This window comes from Salmo trutta, chromosome 6 (genome assembly GCF_901001165.1).
Source record: "Salmo trutta chromosome 6, fSalTru1.1, whole genome shotgun sequence".
NCBI lineage: Eukaryota > Metazoa > Chordata > Actinopteri > Salmoniformes > Salmonidae > Salmo > Salmo trutta.
In genome coordinates, this window is record NC_042962.1 from 5,562,613 (window position 1) to 5,578,844 (window position 16,232).

A 16,232-nucleotide genomic window follows, 5' to 3' on the forward strand; every position below is an offset into this window, starting at 1 on the left:
ATAACTAACCTACAGACTGACTGCTATTAGATCTCTCTACAGACTGACTGCTGTTATAACTCCCTACAGACTGACTGCTGTTATAACTCCCTACAGACTGACTGCTGTTATAACTCCATACAGACTGGCTGCTGTTATAACTCCCTACAGACTGACTGCTGTTATAACTCACCTACAGACTGACTGCTGTTTTAACTCCATACAGACTGGCTGCTGTTATAACTCCCTACAGACTGACTGCTGTTATAACTCACTACAGACAGACTGCTGTTATAACTCTCTACAGACTGACTGCTGTTATAACTCCCTACAGACTGACTGCTATTAGATCTCTCTACAGACTGACTGCTGTTATAACTCCCTACAGACTGACTGCTGTTATAACTCCCTACAGACTGACTGCTGTTATAACGACTGACTGCTGTTATAACTCCCTACAGACTGACTGCTGTTATAACGACTGACTGCGGTTATAACTCCCTACAGACTGACTGCTGTTATAACTCCCTACAGACTGACTGCTATTATAACTCCCTACAGACTGACTGCTGTTATAACTCCCTACAGACTGACTGCTGTTATAACTGTTATAACTAACCTACAGACTGACTGCTGTTATAACTCACCTACAGACTGACTGCTGTTATAACTCACTACAGACTGACTGCTGTTATAACTCCCTACAGACTGACTGCTGTTATAACTCCCTACAGACTGACTGCTATTATAACTCCCTACAGACTGACTGCTGTTATAACTCCCTACTGACTGACTGCTGTTATAACTCTCTACTGACTGACTGCTGTTATAACTCCCTACAGACTGACTGCTGTTATAACTCCCTACAGACTGACTGCTGTTATAACTCCCTACCGACTGACTGCTGTTATAACTCCCTACAGACTCACTGCTGTTATAACTCCCTACAGACTGACTGCTGTTATAACTCCCTACAGACTCACTGCTGTTATAACTCCCTACAGACTGCCTGCTGTTATAACACTCTACAGACTGACTGCTGTTATAACTGTTATAACTCTCTACAGACTGACTGCTGTTATAACTCCCTACAGACTGAGTGTTATTATAACTCCCTACAGACTGACTGCTGTTATAACTCACCTACAGACTGACTGCTGTTTTAACTCCATACAGACTGGCTGCTGTTATAACTCACCTACATACAGACTGCTGTTATAACTCCCTACAGACAGACTGCTGTTATAACTCTCTACAGACTGACTGCTGTTATAACTCCCTACAGACTGACTGCTATTAGATCTCTCTACAGACTGACTGCTGTTATAACTCCCTACAGACTGACTGCTGTTATAACTCCCTACAGACTGACTGCTGTTATAACTCCATACAGACTGGCTGCTGTTATAACTCCCTACAGACTGACTGCTGTTATAACTCACCTACAGACTGACTGCTGTTTTAACTCCATACAGACTGGCTGCTGTTATAACTCCCTACAGACTGACTGCTGTTATAACTCACTACAGACAGACTGCTGTTATAACTCTCTACAGACTGACTGCTGTTATAACTCCCTACAGACTGACTGCTATTAGATCTCTCTACAGACTGACTGCTGTTATAACTCCCTACAGACTGACTGCTGTTATAACTCCCTACAGACTGACTGCTGTTATAACTCCCTACAGACTGACTGCGGTTATAACTCACCTACAGACCGACTGCTATTATAACTCCCTACAGACAGACTGCTGTTATAACTCTCTACAGACTGACTGCTGTTATAACTCTCTACAGACTGACTGCTGTTATAAGTCCCTACAGACTGACTGCTGTTATAAGTCCCTACAGACTGACTGCTGTTATAACTCCCTACAGACTGACTGCTGTTATAACTCCCTACAGACTGATTGCTGTTATAACTGTTATAACTCTCCACAGACTGACTGCTGTTATAACTCCCTACAGACTGACTGCTATTATAACTGTTATAACTCACCTACAGACTGACTGCTGTTATAACTCCCTACAGACTGACTGCTGTTATAACTCCCTACAGACAGACTGCTATTATAATTCCCTACAGACTGACTGCTATTAGATCTCTCTACAGACTGACTGCTGTTATAACTCCCTACAGACTGACTGCTGTTATAACTCCCTACAGACTGAGTGCTATTATAACTCCCTACAGACTGACTGCTGTTATAACTCACCTACAGACAGACTGCTGTTATAACTCCCTACAGACTGACTGCTGTTTTAACTCCCTACAGACTGACTGCTGTTATAACTCCCTACATACTGACTGCTCTTATAACTCCCTACATACTGACTGCTGTTATAACTCCCTACATACTGACTGCTGTTATAACTCACCTACAGACTGGCTGCTGTTATAACTCCCTACAGACTGACTGCTGTTATAACTCCCTACAGACTGACTGCGGTTATAACTCCCTACAGACTGACTGCTGTTATAACTCCCTACAGACTGACTGTTGTTATAACTCCCTACAGACTGACTGTTGTTATAACTCCCTACAGACTGGCCAGGCTGTGGTCTTACTGCTCTGTCTCTGTCTCATAGACAAATCTGTATGTCTTTAATCCCAAATCAACAGCATATAGTGTTTCAACTGTTTTGAAATAGCATGCAGTATTATGACCGTGTGGTCTGTGCAAAGGAAGGTATGAGAGGGTGCGTTTTTAGATAGCATGGCTATGTTCACTAGAACTGTATGTTAAATGTATTCACTAGGACTGTATGTTAAATGTATTCACTACGACTTTATATTACATGTATTCACTAGGACTGTATGTTAAGTTATTCACTAGGACTGTATGTTAAATATATTCACTAGGACTGTATGTTAAATGTATTCACTAGGACTTTATGTTAAATGTATTCACTAGGACTGTATGTTAAATGTATTCACTAGGACTGTATGTTAAATGTATTCACTAGGACTTTATGTTAAATGTATTCACTAGGACTGTATATTAAATGTATTCACTAGGACTGTATATTAAATGTATTCACTAGGACTGTATGTTAAGTGTATTCACTAGGACTGTATATTAAATGTATTCACTAGGACTGTATGTTAAGTTATTCACTAGGACTGTATATTAAATGTATTCACTAGGACTGTATATTAAATGTATTCACTAGGACTGTATGTTAAGTGTATTCACTAGGACTGGATGTTAAATGTATTCACTAGGACTGTCTATTAAATGTATTCACTAGGACTTTATGTTAAATGTATTCACTAGGACTGTATATTAAATGTATTCAGTAGGACATTATGTTAAATGTATTCACTAGGACTGTATGTTAAGTGTATTCACTAGGACCGTAGGCCCTCCAATACAGACAGTATGTATTCAGAACCGAGTGTATTCAGATTTCTGTCCAATCCCCTGTTTCTCCTAATTCACGAGAACAAATTATATCTTAAGCCTATATTTAATATATTTAACATTGCTGACCCAAATGCTGTTGCTCTCTCTCTAACGGCAGATCAATATGTGGAAAATCCTCTATTGTTTCCAGCAGATGAGTAAGGGTAGGGCAGGAAAGTACATGCTAACATTTAACCTTTCAACCCTCTCAGCACTACATAACCCTTAACCTGTTTTATGATAAACATTAAATGTGGGAAGGAGGTACGTTTTGTTACACACACAGACTTCTGCTTTGCATAGTGAGCAGCTCCAGAACAGGCGTACCTCCTACACGCCAGGTACTAGGATGTCTTTCATAGCAACAACAGGTAATGTCAGGGTCATTTGTTGCACAATATTGAACAGCTATCGATTAGTTCTCATGAACTTTCCACCAAGCAGAATAGAAAACCAGCCATGTATTCATTACCCATACCAATTATAACATAATGGAAAACCAGCCATGTATTCATTACAGCTATTATAACATAATGGAAAACAAGTAATTTATTCATTACCCATTCCAATTATAACATAATGGAAAACCAGCCATGTATTCATTACAGCTATTATAACATAATGGAAAACAAGTAATTTATTCATTACCTGTACCATTATAACATAATGGAAAACCAGTCATTTATTCATTACCCATACCAATTATAACATAATAGAAAACCAGCCATGTATTCATTACAGCTATTATAACATAATGGAAAACAAGTAATTTATTCATTACCCATTCCAATTATAACATAATGGAAAACCAGCCATGTATTCATTACAGCTATTATAACTTAATGGAAAACCAGTCATTTATTCATTACCTGTACCATTATAACATAATGGAAAACCAGTCATTTATTCATTACCTATACCAATTATAACATAATAGAAAACCAGCCATGTATTCATTACAGCTATTATAACATAATGGAAAACAAGTAATTTATTCATTGTCACGTTTGTTGTAGGAAGGAGCGGACCAAAGTGCAGCGTGTGTATCGTTCCACATATTTCATTGAACTGTGAAACTATTCAAGATACAAAAATAAACTAAAGAACAAACACAACAAACCGTGACAAAGAGGTGCAACATACACTAACTCAAAAACAACCCAGGTGGGAAAAACCACTACTTAATTATGATCTCCAATTAGAGACAACGATGACCAGCTGCCTCTAATTGGAGATTATCCCCCCCCCCCCAAAAAAACATAGAAATACAAAAACTAGAACATAACAACATAGAAAATCGAAACTAGAAAAAACTGTCACGCCCTGACCTACTCTACCATAGAAAATAACAGCTTTCTATGGTCAGGATGTGACATTCCTTACCCGTACCATTATATCATAATGTAAAACCAGTCATTTATTCATTACCCATACCCTTATAACATAATGCAAAACCAGTCATTTATTCATTACAGCTATTATAACATAATAGAAAACCAGTCATTTATTCATTACCCATACCATTATAGCAGAATAGAAAACTAGCCATTTATTCATTACCCATACCATTATAACATAATAGAAAACCAGTCATTTATTCATTACCCGTACCATTATAGTAGAATAGAGAACTAGCCATTTATTCATTACCCGTACCATTCAAACATAATGTAAAACTAGCCATTTATTCATTACCCATACCGTTATAACATAATGTAAAACTATTAATTTATACATTACCCGTACCATTACAGTAGAATAGAGAACTAGCCATTTATTCATTACCCATACCGTTTTAACATAATGTAAAACTAGTCATTTATTCATTACCCATACCATTATAACATAATAGAAAACCAGTCATTAATTCATTACCCGTACCATTATAGTAGAATAGAGAACTAGTCATTTATTCATTACCCATACCGTTATAACATAATGTAAAACTAGTCATTTATACATTACCCGTACCATTATAACATAATGCTTAAGTACTGGGAGCACTATTTAATTGTTGACAGCCAGTAGAAGCCAGGTTTACATTGGAGAAGGCGACGCATTTAAGTAGAGACACATTTTAAGATGATGATGTTGCGCAACGGAAGTTATTTTCTGTTGGTGGTGAGCAAACTTGTTTTAAGGGGTAAGATGTTACAGGCTTTGGTTTTTCCATGTCTGTTTTGAGGTTGGACTTTAGCACAAATAGCTAATTAGCAGACGGGGCGCACTGATGGGTGTCACCTTGTTAGTCTGTATGTTACATCTGTGCCGGCTTGTCCAATTCATTAGCGGGACGGTGTTTCACCTGTGCTGGCCCGGGTGCTATTTAAGAGCGGCTGGCCCAGTGATCCAGTCTTAAGAGATGTGAAGGGTTAACAACTTTAGTTGACGTGTCACATTTTATTTCTAGAAAAACATTCCTTTGTCCGATTTCCCTGATTTCGTTTCTCTCCACCTTTTTGTTTTGCTTCCTGTCTTTAAGTTTGCGTGATGCACACAAAATGGGCACAGTTTTGTTAATATTATGTTTTATTTTATTTATGAGATGTGCATCTCATTTTTCAAACTAAATATTCTGTTTAAGGACATATGTCCATCAGTTAGACTGATAGTCATTTATACCAAGTGTCGCCACAAGGGGGCGGCTGACATTTGTGAGCTCTGAGTAGATTACTTTGACCTTGATGCTACTTCAATGCAAATGGTGACTACTTTGACGGAACTAAAATGAAATATCAAAAATCTATATTTAGATTTAACACTTTTTTGGTTACTACATGATTCCATATGTGTTGTTTCATAGTTTTGATGTCTTCACTATTATTCTACAATGTAGAAAAAATAAAGAAAATAAAAAGAAAAGAAAGGAAAAGAAAGAAAAACCCTTGAACGAGTTGGTGTGTCCAAGCTTTTGACTGGTACTGCCTGAATGTTGGAGTGTGACCCTGGCTATCCATTAAAATATATATCTATATTTTAAATGGTGCCATCTGGTTTGCTTAAAGTAAGGAATTTGAAATTATTTATACTTTTGCCTTTGGTACTTAAGTATATTTTAGCAACTGCATTTACTTTTGATAGTTAAGTATATTTGAAATCAAATACTTTTACTCAAGTAGAATTTTACTGGGTGACTTTCACTTTTACTTGAGTCATTTTTTATGAAGGCATCTTTACTTTTATTTAATATGACAATTGGGTACTTTTTCCACCACTGACCTCAAACTACCGTCATATTTTACATATACAGATTATCAACTGGAGTCATTTTGATGCGAGATGAAACTATTGGGAAAAAAAAGCAATATTCATAGATAAATGTAAAGGCACAATAGTGGATTACATAAAGGAAATGGAATCTGGCATATGGCACACTTGACGCCTAAACTCCTTCCAGATATTCATTCCACTTTAGCAGCTGCCAGTTAGCTATCAGACCTCAGGGGGATTCCCATACGAAGCGGAACACAGATATTAGCTTGTCTTGTGAGATTTATGAATTTTCTTATCAAATAACTGTGATTAATCTGAGCCATTAGGGCCTGGAGAGATATAACCTGCCTCTCTTTGTCTAATAGAAGATGTTAAAACGCCCTACCTACCAACCCCCATTCAAAGTTGTACTAAAACAGACAGCCCAGCATAGCTAGTTAAACAACAAATTGTGAATTGTAATGTCAGACACACCTCCTTACCACCTATTATATGACTATTAAAACATGACAAAATGTTTTGTCACGTTAAGAGGTGGAGATATTTTATTTCTTTATTTCACGGACAAGCCTTCTGTGTCCTATTGTACATTGACGCTTGGTTGTGTGTTCTCAACTCATCCCTGACCGCTGTCTGCGCCCCCTCTGACTTCAACATGGCCCCGGTCGCTTCCTTCCTCAGATCAACACTTGACTCATCTGACGTCAACTGCAGACCTATATCCCTTTCTTTTCTTTCCAAAACACTTGAGCGTGCCGTCTCTGATCAACTCTCTCGTTATCTCTCACAGAACGACCTTCTTGACCCTAACCAGTCAGGCTTCAAGACGGGTCACTCAAACGAGACTGCTCTTCTCAGTGTCACGGAGGCTCTCCACACTACCAAAGCTGACTCTCTCTCCTCTATTCTCATCCTCCTAGATCTATCTGTTGACTTCAACACAGTGAACCATCAGATCCTCCTCTCCACCCTCTCAGGGCTGGGTGTCTCAGGCTCTGCACACTCTTGGATTGCATCCTACCTGGCAGGCCGCACCTACCAGGTGACGTGGAGAGGATCTGTGTCGGCACCACATACTCTTACTACTGGTGTCCCCCAGGGCTTGGTTCTAGACCCTCTCCTCCTCTCTCTATACACCAAGTCACTTGGCTCTGTCATATCCTCACATGGTCTCTTCTATCATTGCTATGACGATGACACTCAACTACTTTTCTCCTTCACCCCCTTCTGACACCCAGGTGGTGACAAGCATCTCTGCATGCCTGGCAGATATCTCAGCTTGGATGTCGACCCACCACCTCAAGCTCAACCTCGATAAGACAGAGCTGCTCTTCCTCTCAGGGAAGGCCTGCCCGCTCAAAGACCTCCATCGCGGTTGAAAACTCTACAGTGTCGCCCTCCCATAGTGTAAAGAACCTTAGCGTGACCCTGGACAACACCCTGTCGTTCCCTGTAAAGATCAAAGCAATGACTCGCTCCTGCAGGTTCATGCTCTACGACATCCGTAGAGTACGACCCTTCCACGCACAGGCAGTGGCACCATTGCTAATTCAGGCACTTCAAATTAAATCACATTTTATTTTGTCACATGTGCCGAATACAACAGGTGTAGACATTACCATAAAATGCTTACTTCCAAGCCCTTAACCAACATTGCAGTTCAAGAAACATTTGTGAAATAAACTAAAATTAAAACTAACACAATAAGATTAGATAACAATAACGAGGCTATGTACAGCGGGTACCGGTACTGAGTCAATGTGCGGAGGTACGGGTTAGTTGAGGTAATTTGTACATGTGTGTAGGGGTAAAGTGACATTACATAGATAATAAACAATGACTGGCAGCAGTGTTTTGTCGTCAGCAAACTTAATGATGATGTTGGACTACTGCAACTCTCTGTTGGCTGGGCTCCCCGCTTGTGCCCATCAAACCCCTGCAACTTATCCAGAACACTGCAGCCTGCCTGGTGTTCAGCCTTCCTAAATTCTCTCATGTCATCACCCCGCTTCTCCACACTCTCCACTGGCTTCCAGTCGAAGCTCGCATCCACTACAAGGCCATGGTACTTGCCTACGGAGCAGCCAGAGGAACGGTCGTTCCATAACTTCAGGCTATGCTCAAACCCTACACCCTAACTTGAGCGCTCCGTTCTGCCACCTCTGGTCTCTTCCTGAACCAACACTTAAACTTGATTACTTTGAGGAAAAGTGTACTTGCTATGACAGTGATACAGTAGGTGGATGTCCCACCTAGATATCTAAAGATAAAACCACTAAATGTAAGTCTCTCTGGATAAGAGCGTCTGCTAAGTTACTAAAATGTAAAAATAGAAAATGTATTGTTCATTAAAGACTCATGGCTGTGTGTTCTATTGTTCATTAAAGACACAAGGCTGTGTGTTCTATTGTTCGTTAAGACTCATGGCTGTGCGTTCTATTGTTCGTTAAGACTCATGGCTGTGTGTTCTATTGTTCGTTAAGACTCATGGCTGTGTGTTCTATTGTTCGTTAAGACTCATGGCTGTGTGTTCTATTGTTCATTAAGACTCATGGCTGTGTGTTCTATTGTTCGTTAAGACTCATGGCTGTGTGTTCTATTGTTAAATTAAGACTCATGGCTGTGTGTTCTATTGTTCATTAAAGACACATGGCTGTGTGTTCTATTGTTCATTAAAGACTCATGGCTGTGTGTTCTATTGTTCATTAAAGACTCATGGCTGTGTGTTCTATTGTACATTAAAGACTCATGGCTGTGTGTTCTATTGGTCGTTAAGACTCATGGCTGTGTGTTCTATTGTTCATTAAAGACTCATGGCTGTGTGTTCTATTGGTCGTTAAGACTCATGGCTGTGTGTTCTATTGTTCATTAAGACTCATGGCTGTGTGTTCTATTGTTCGTTAAGACTCATGGCTTTGTGTTCTATTGTTCGTTAAAGACACATGGCTGTGTGTTCTATTGTACATTAAAGACTCATGGCTGTGTGTTCTATTGGTCGTTAAGACTCATGGCTGTGTGTTCTATTGTTCGTTAAGACTCATGGCTGTGTGTTCTATTGTTCATTAAGACTCATGGCTGTGTGTTCTATTGTTCATTAAAGACACATGGCTGTGTGTTCTATTGTTCGTTAAGACTCATGGCTGTGTGTTCTATTGTTCGTTAAGACTCATGGCTGAGTGTTCTATTGTTCGTTAAGACTCATGGCTGAGTGTTCTATTGTTCGTTAAGACTCATGGCTGTGTGTTCTACTGTTCGTTAAGACTCATGGCTGTGTGTTCTACTGTTCGTTAAGACTCATGGCTGTGCGTTCTATTGTTCGTTAAGACTCATGGCTGTGTGTTCTGTTGTTCGTTAAGACTCATGGCTGTGTGTTCTATTGTTCATTAAGACTCATGGCTGTGTGTTCTATTGTTCATTAAGACTCATGGCTGTGTGTTCTATTGTTCATTAAGACTCATGGCTGTGTGTTCTATTGTTCGTTAAGACTCATGGCTGTGTGTTCTATTGTTAAATTAAGACTCATGGCTGTGTGTTCTATTGTTCATTAAGACTCATGGCTGTGTGTTCTATTGTTCGTTAAAATGAATTGTGCTTGGAGGAAAGAGAATTACGAGTACTTTCTATCAACATCCAAACTAACATAATTCCTTTAATCTCCCCCACCACTCAGTAGGAGCGGCTTATTCAGGGAAATACTTGTGTTGTAATAAACCATGCATCTGCTGGTTAATCCTATGATGGAAGTGGGTAGGGAGAGAGGGCCACTTGGGGAGAGAGGGTCACTGCTGGGATTACCAGGGGTAATACCCATCGACCACATGCATCCCCCATACATACCCCTCTACGCATCCTGATTAAAAAACACATCTCCTTTGTTCTCTCCCTCTATCTCCCCTCTCTCGCTCTCGCTCTCTCACACACACACACACACACACACACACACAGACGCACACGCACACACGCACACACGCACGCACACACACGCACACACGCACGCACACACGCACACACGCACGCACACACACCTCACACAGTGTACTCCTCCAAGTGCGGTGCTGCAGCCTGCTAACTTTTCATCAGGCAGATAGAATCAATGACTAGGTTGTGTCAGTGTCGTGTAATTATACTGAGGTAGTCCGAGATAACGAACCAGCCCTATCTGACTCACCTGCTCTGTTCACAACAAAATGACCTGCTTTAACCCAGCCAAGACACGCACACACACACACACACACACACACAGACACACACACACACAGACACACACACACAGACACAGACACACAGACACAGACACACAGACACACACACACCTAGACTTAAAAAAAAAAAATATTTCACCTTTATTTAACCAGGTAGGCAAGTTGAGAACAAGTTCTCATTTACAATTGCGACCTGGCCAAGATAAAGCAAAGCAGTTCGACAACATACAAAAACAGAGAGTTACACTTTAACGCAGTCCACTATGTAAATATTCCATCCCAGCGCCCCCTGCTGGTGCATGTATATCTACCAGGTACTGAGAGGATCAACAGATCAGGGATCGATTGAGATGCTGGGGAATATGGTGCAGCGTACTTTAAAGAGGCCTCCAATCTGGCCTTGAGATATTGGCCACTGCTGAACAAATCTCCATCTCAGAAGACTGAATGGTTTCTCTACCCAAACAATAAAATATTATACCAGAGAATCATGTTTATGTAAACACCAGGGGCACAACTTTCACTTGTCCCATCCAGTTATAATCATTGGAATGTGATACAAAACGAGTCAATGGCTTGGAGTGTTTATCGGACTGGATACAAAAATAATGCCCCCCCCACTTCTAAAACCAACGTTGCGCCCATGGTAAACACCCAGGACTTAGCATCAGTACTCTGAGGTTGTTATGGTGCTGTAGACACCCAGGACTTAGCGTCAATACTCTGAGGTTGTTGTGGTGGTGTAAACACCCAGGACTTAGCGTCAGTACTCTGAGGTTGTTGTGGTGGTGTAAACACCCAGGACTTAGCATCAGTACTCTGAGGTTGTTGTGGTGGTGTAAACACCCAGGACTTAGCATCAGTACTCTGAGGTTGTTGTGGTGCGGTAGACACCCAGGACTTAGCGTCAGTACTCTGAGGTTGTTGTGGTGGTGTAAACACCCAGGACTTAGCATCAGTACTCTGAGGTTGTTGTGGTGGTGTAGACACCCAGGACTTATCATCAGTACTCTGAGGTTGTTGTGGTGGTGTAGACACCCAGGACTTAGCGTCAGTACTCTGAGGTTGTTGTGGTGGTGTAAACACCCAGGACTTAGCGTCAGTACTCTGAGGTTGTTGTGTCTTCTGACCATGGCAGTTTACCAAAGACTGTCATCATGAACTTATCTGTAAAATATAATTTTCCATCTGAAAAAAGTAGAAAAATATAATGTTTAGATTTCATCTCACTAATACCAAAATCAACATTAGGCATCACCATGTGGAATCCTCCCACTCTGAAGAACACTTCTGTTCTCTCAAACTAAAACATGACACCTCGTTTTACCTAAACTGACAAAATAACCACACGGTTGTCACTACTAATTATCTGAACAATTGGTAAGACAGGATATGACAAACCATTTTGGCGTCCTTTTTTTGTTTTGATGTCTTCCTATATTTCTGAATATAAACTAATCTCTTTTTTTTCTCCGACATGCAAATGATTTAATGAGCAATCTGTCTTCTCACTGCAGAACTACTAGAGCCATAATCCATTTATTTCAACGTGATGGAATGGACCATTTGTTCCTCATTTTACTCAATTTATAGTCCTTCAATGGTTACACAAACCTGGCAAAAGCGCTAATGTGGTCTCATCCATAACACTGTGTGAGTACAATTATTTCCCATTAAAATATTAGAATAAAATACATTTCCTGGTAGAGGATAGAACCTGCTGTTGTAGACGACACGAGGGCCAAAATATCACTGATTACGACTATTATATTTTAACCCTGAAGAGGTAAAACATTGGATATCATTATCAAATACTTCATTGGTTCAAATTCTCAAACAGAGATGTGTTTCCAATTTCAACCAGAACATTTTAAGTTAAATGGTTAAGTGTCATTCTTACATGCAGAACCAATGTTGCTGTATATTATATGGACTCAACAGAACGTATCCATCTTAAGTTTCAGATCTGATATGGTGCAGACAGCATCCCAATACAATAAAAAGATCTCAATGTTTGACAGCCTCACGGGTCATATACAGAGCTTTCAGAAAATATTTACACCCCTTGACTTTTTTCCACATTTTGTTGTGTTACAGCCTGAATTTGTAAATTGATTAAATTGAGATTTTTTTTTTGTCACTGGCTTACACAAAATACCCCAAAATGTCAAAGTGGAATGATATTTTTCGAAATGTATACAAAATGAATAAAAACTGAAAAGCTGAAATTTGTAAGTCGCTCTGGATAAGAGCGTCTGCTAAATGACTTAAATGTAAATGTAAATGTCTTGAAGTCAATAAGTATTCAACCCCTTTGTTATGGCAAGCCTAAATAGGTTCAGGACTCATTCTGTGTGCAATTACAGTGTTAAACATGATTTTTGAATGACTACCTCATATCTGTACGGTAAGGTCTGTAAGGTCCCTCAGTAGAGCAGTGAATTTCAAACACAGATTCAACCACAAAGACCAGGGATGTTTTCCAATGACTCGCAAAGAAATGTACCTATTGGTAGATGAGTATAAAATAAGTATACATTGAATATCCCTTTGAGCATGGTGAAGATATTAATTACACTTCGGATGGTGTATCAATACACCCAGTCACTACAAAGATACAGGCGTCCTTCCTAACTCAGTTGCCAGAGAGGAAGTCAATCGCTCAGGTATTTCACCATGAGGCCAATGGTGACTTTAAAACAGTTACAGAGTTTAATGGTTGTGATGGGAGAACACATTTTAGCAGGACAATAAGCTAAAACACAAGGCCAAATCTACACTGGAGTTGCTTACCAAAAAGAAAGTGAATGTTCCCGAGTGGCCGAGTTACAATTTTGACTTAAATCTACTTGAAAATGCATGGCAAGACATGAAAATGCTTGTCTAGCAATGATCAACAACCAATTTAACAGAACATGAAGAATTTTGAAAATAATAAATGGGCAAATGTTCCACAATCCAGGTGTGGAAAGCTCTTAGAGACTTACCCAAGAAGACTCAGCTGCAGTCACTGGCCAAAGGTGCTACTACAAAGTATTGACTCGTGGTTGTTCAAAGTTGTCATCAAGTCGAAGGATGGCTACTATGAAGAATCTCAAATATAAAAGATATTTAGATTTGTTTAACACTTTTTTGGTCACTACATGATTCCATATATGTTATTTCATAGTTTAGTTGTCTTCACTATTATTCTCCAATGTAGAAAATTGAGTAGGTGTGTCCAAATTTTTGACTGGTAGTGTATTTAAAGATACTTCTGTATTTGATCTATAACACATTTTCGCTTTGTCATTATGGGGTATTGTGTGCAGATAGGTGAGAACTTGTTTTAATGTAATCCACTTTGAATTCAGGCTGTAACACAACAAAATGTGGAATAATTCAAAGGGTATGAATACTTTCTCAAGGCACCGGATACTTTGTTTTTGGTGTACATGAATACAAGTTAACTTTCAGATTGAGAGGAACCTTCATTTATTTGTAAAACATTATTCCTGTGTCTGGAAACCTTAATTATCAATTAAGAAATGTCAAGACAAACTGTCCTCCTTTAATGTATGCATATTTCTTTCCTTAAGATTTTGATAGTGATCGGAATTAAAATTGTTTTTTATTTTCCATTTTTTTGTCTTTCCTCATTTTAATTGGACCTTGACTGTGACAGGGTGCTGATTGATGATTATAAAAGGCAATTTAAGATGAATTCCAGTCAGGATTCACCTATGGCAACGTTTTTGTCTCTTCATTTCATCGTGTCTCATTAAAGCAATTACCTTCAGATGCCTAATAAACTCCTATTAGCAACTTATAACCCTAAAGCACAGAGAGAGCGTGCGGAATAGGAGCTAGTGAGAGAGTCCTTCTAAAACCTAAATATGAGAGTGAGGGAGAGCGAGAGAGAGCGAGAGAGAGGTGAGCAGATGTGCTCCTGATCTTTCAGCATTTTTCTACAAAAAAAATAGAGATTTAGTGTTAGATAAATCTATACAGGATACTACCCTCCAAAACATAACCTTCACTCCAAATCAAAACTGTTTGTGGAAGGATTCTTGCTGCCAAGGACTATCCAGCAAACTTTCAGAAAACAGAACATTTCATCCAACCTGAAACTGAGTAATGTTCAGTCGGAAGCTACTTCTAGAGCCTAGAAGAAAAATACAATTACAATAATCTCTAGATATTTTACATTTTACATGATAAAGACTAAATGCTATGTTAAAAGGCTACCAAGCTTCCCAGGAAATAACAGACCCGATTGCAACTGAGAGGTGGGAAAGCCCTTGAGCATGACAAAGGCAGCAGAGTTCCTCACACGACCCAAATGTAGAGCCCTCTTTGGCCCCCGGCTTCTCCCTGTGCAGAGGTCACCACAGTACGGTACACTTTGGATATTAAACATGATATGGCATGGAAAGAGTGCAAAGAAAAAGCTTGCCATGGACAATCCAGAGACACTTTTTGCAGAGTGCTACAAAAAAATGGGAAGATAAGCAACTTAATCTTCCCTGTGGCTCAGTTGGTAGAGCATGGTGTTTGCAATGCCAGCATGGTGTCTGCAACGCCAGGGTTGTGGGTTCGATTCCCACGGGGGGCCAGTACAACAAAAAAAAAATGCATGAAATGTATGCATTCACTACTGTAAGTTGCTCTGGATAAGAGTGTCTGCTAAATGACTAAAATGTAAATGTAATCTTCCACACAGAATATCCTTGGGCATGGCAGACAGCTATAAGAGCCCACTACCACTCTTTCAAGAATAGTGTAAATTGAGGACGCTGAGTCTAAGACACCATCTGTACAACAATGGAACAGTGGTGGTGGCAGGGTAACTTTAAACCGCTTTCAGCAGGACTTCCACAGAATCAAAGAGAGAGCAGGAAAAGCTTTCTCTTGGTGATGACTCCACCACAAAGCCCTCACCTACAGAGTGAAGAGTCCCCGCAGAAGATAGATAGGAGTTACATAGCTCAAGCACACACAAAATAATTGTTGTATTTTTTTATTATTTTTTTTATTTCATTGACCTGCTAAAAGTGATTTATTGATTCCCAGAGCTGGAAACACATCAGATGGCTTCCACAACATGTGAACAATGTCAGAAAAAAAATGGCGATTGATAGACCTAACAACTAGAAATGGGCAGATGATTCTCGGGGCTGGTGATCAACAACGGTAGGTCACAGGCTGACAAATAAGATACCCTCATGATCTGTGGAGTCTCGGCTTTCGGTGTGAATCAACGTATTCCATGTTTATTTAGTTTATGCTTCACAACGCTAACCGGATTGTACTGTAGGTAGCAGCCATCTTGAAATGAGGTCATCGGCTTGACCTTCCCTTATACATTCGTATGCCCATATATGGTAGTAAGTCACAGGAAAGATTTGAAGGCTCCAATCAATAGCCAGCTTTCCCGCAGACACCCAT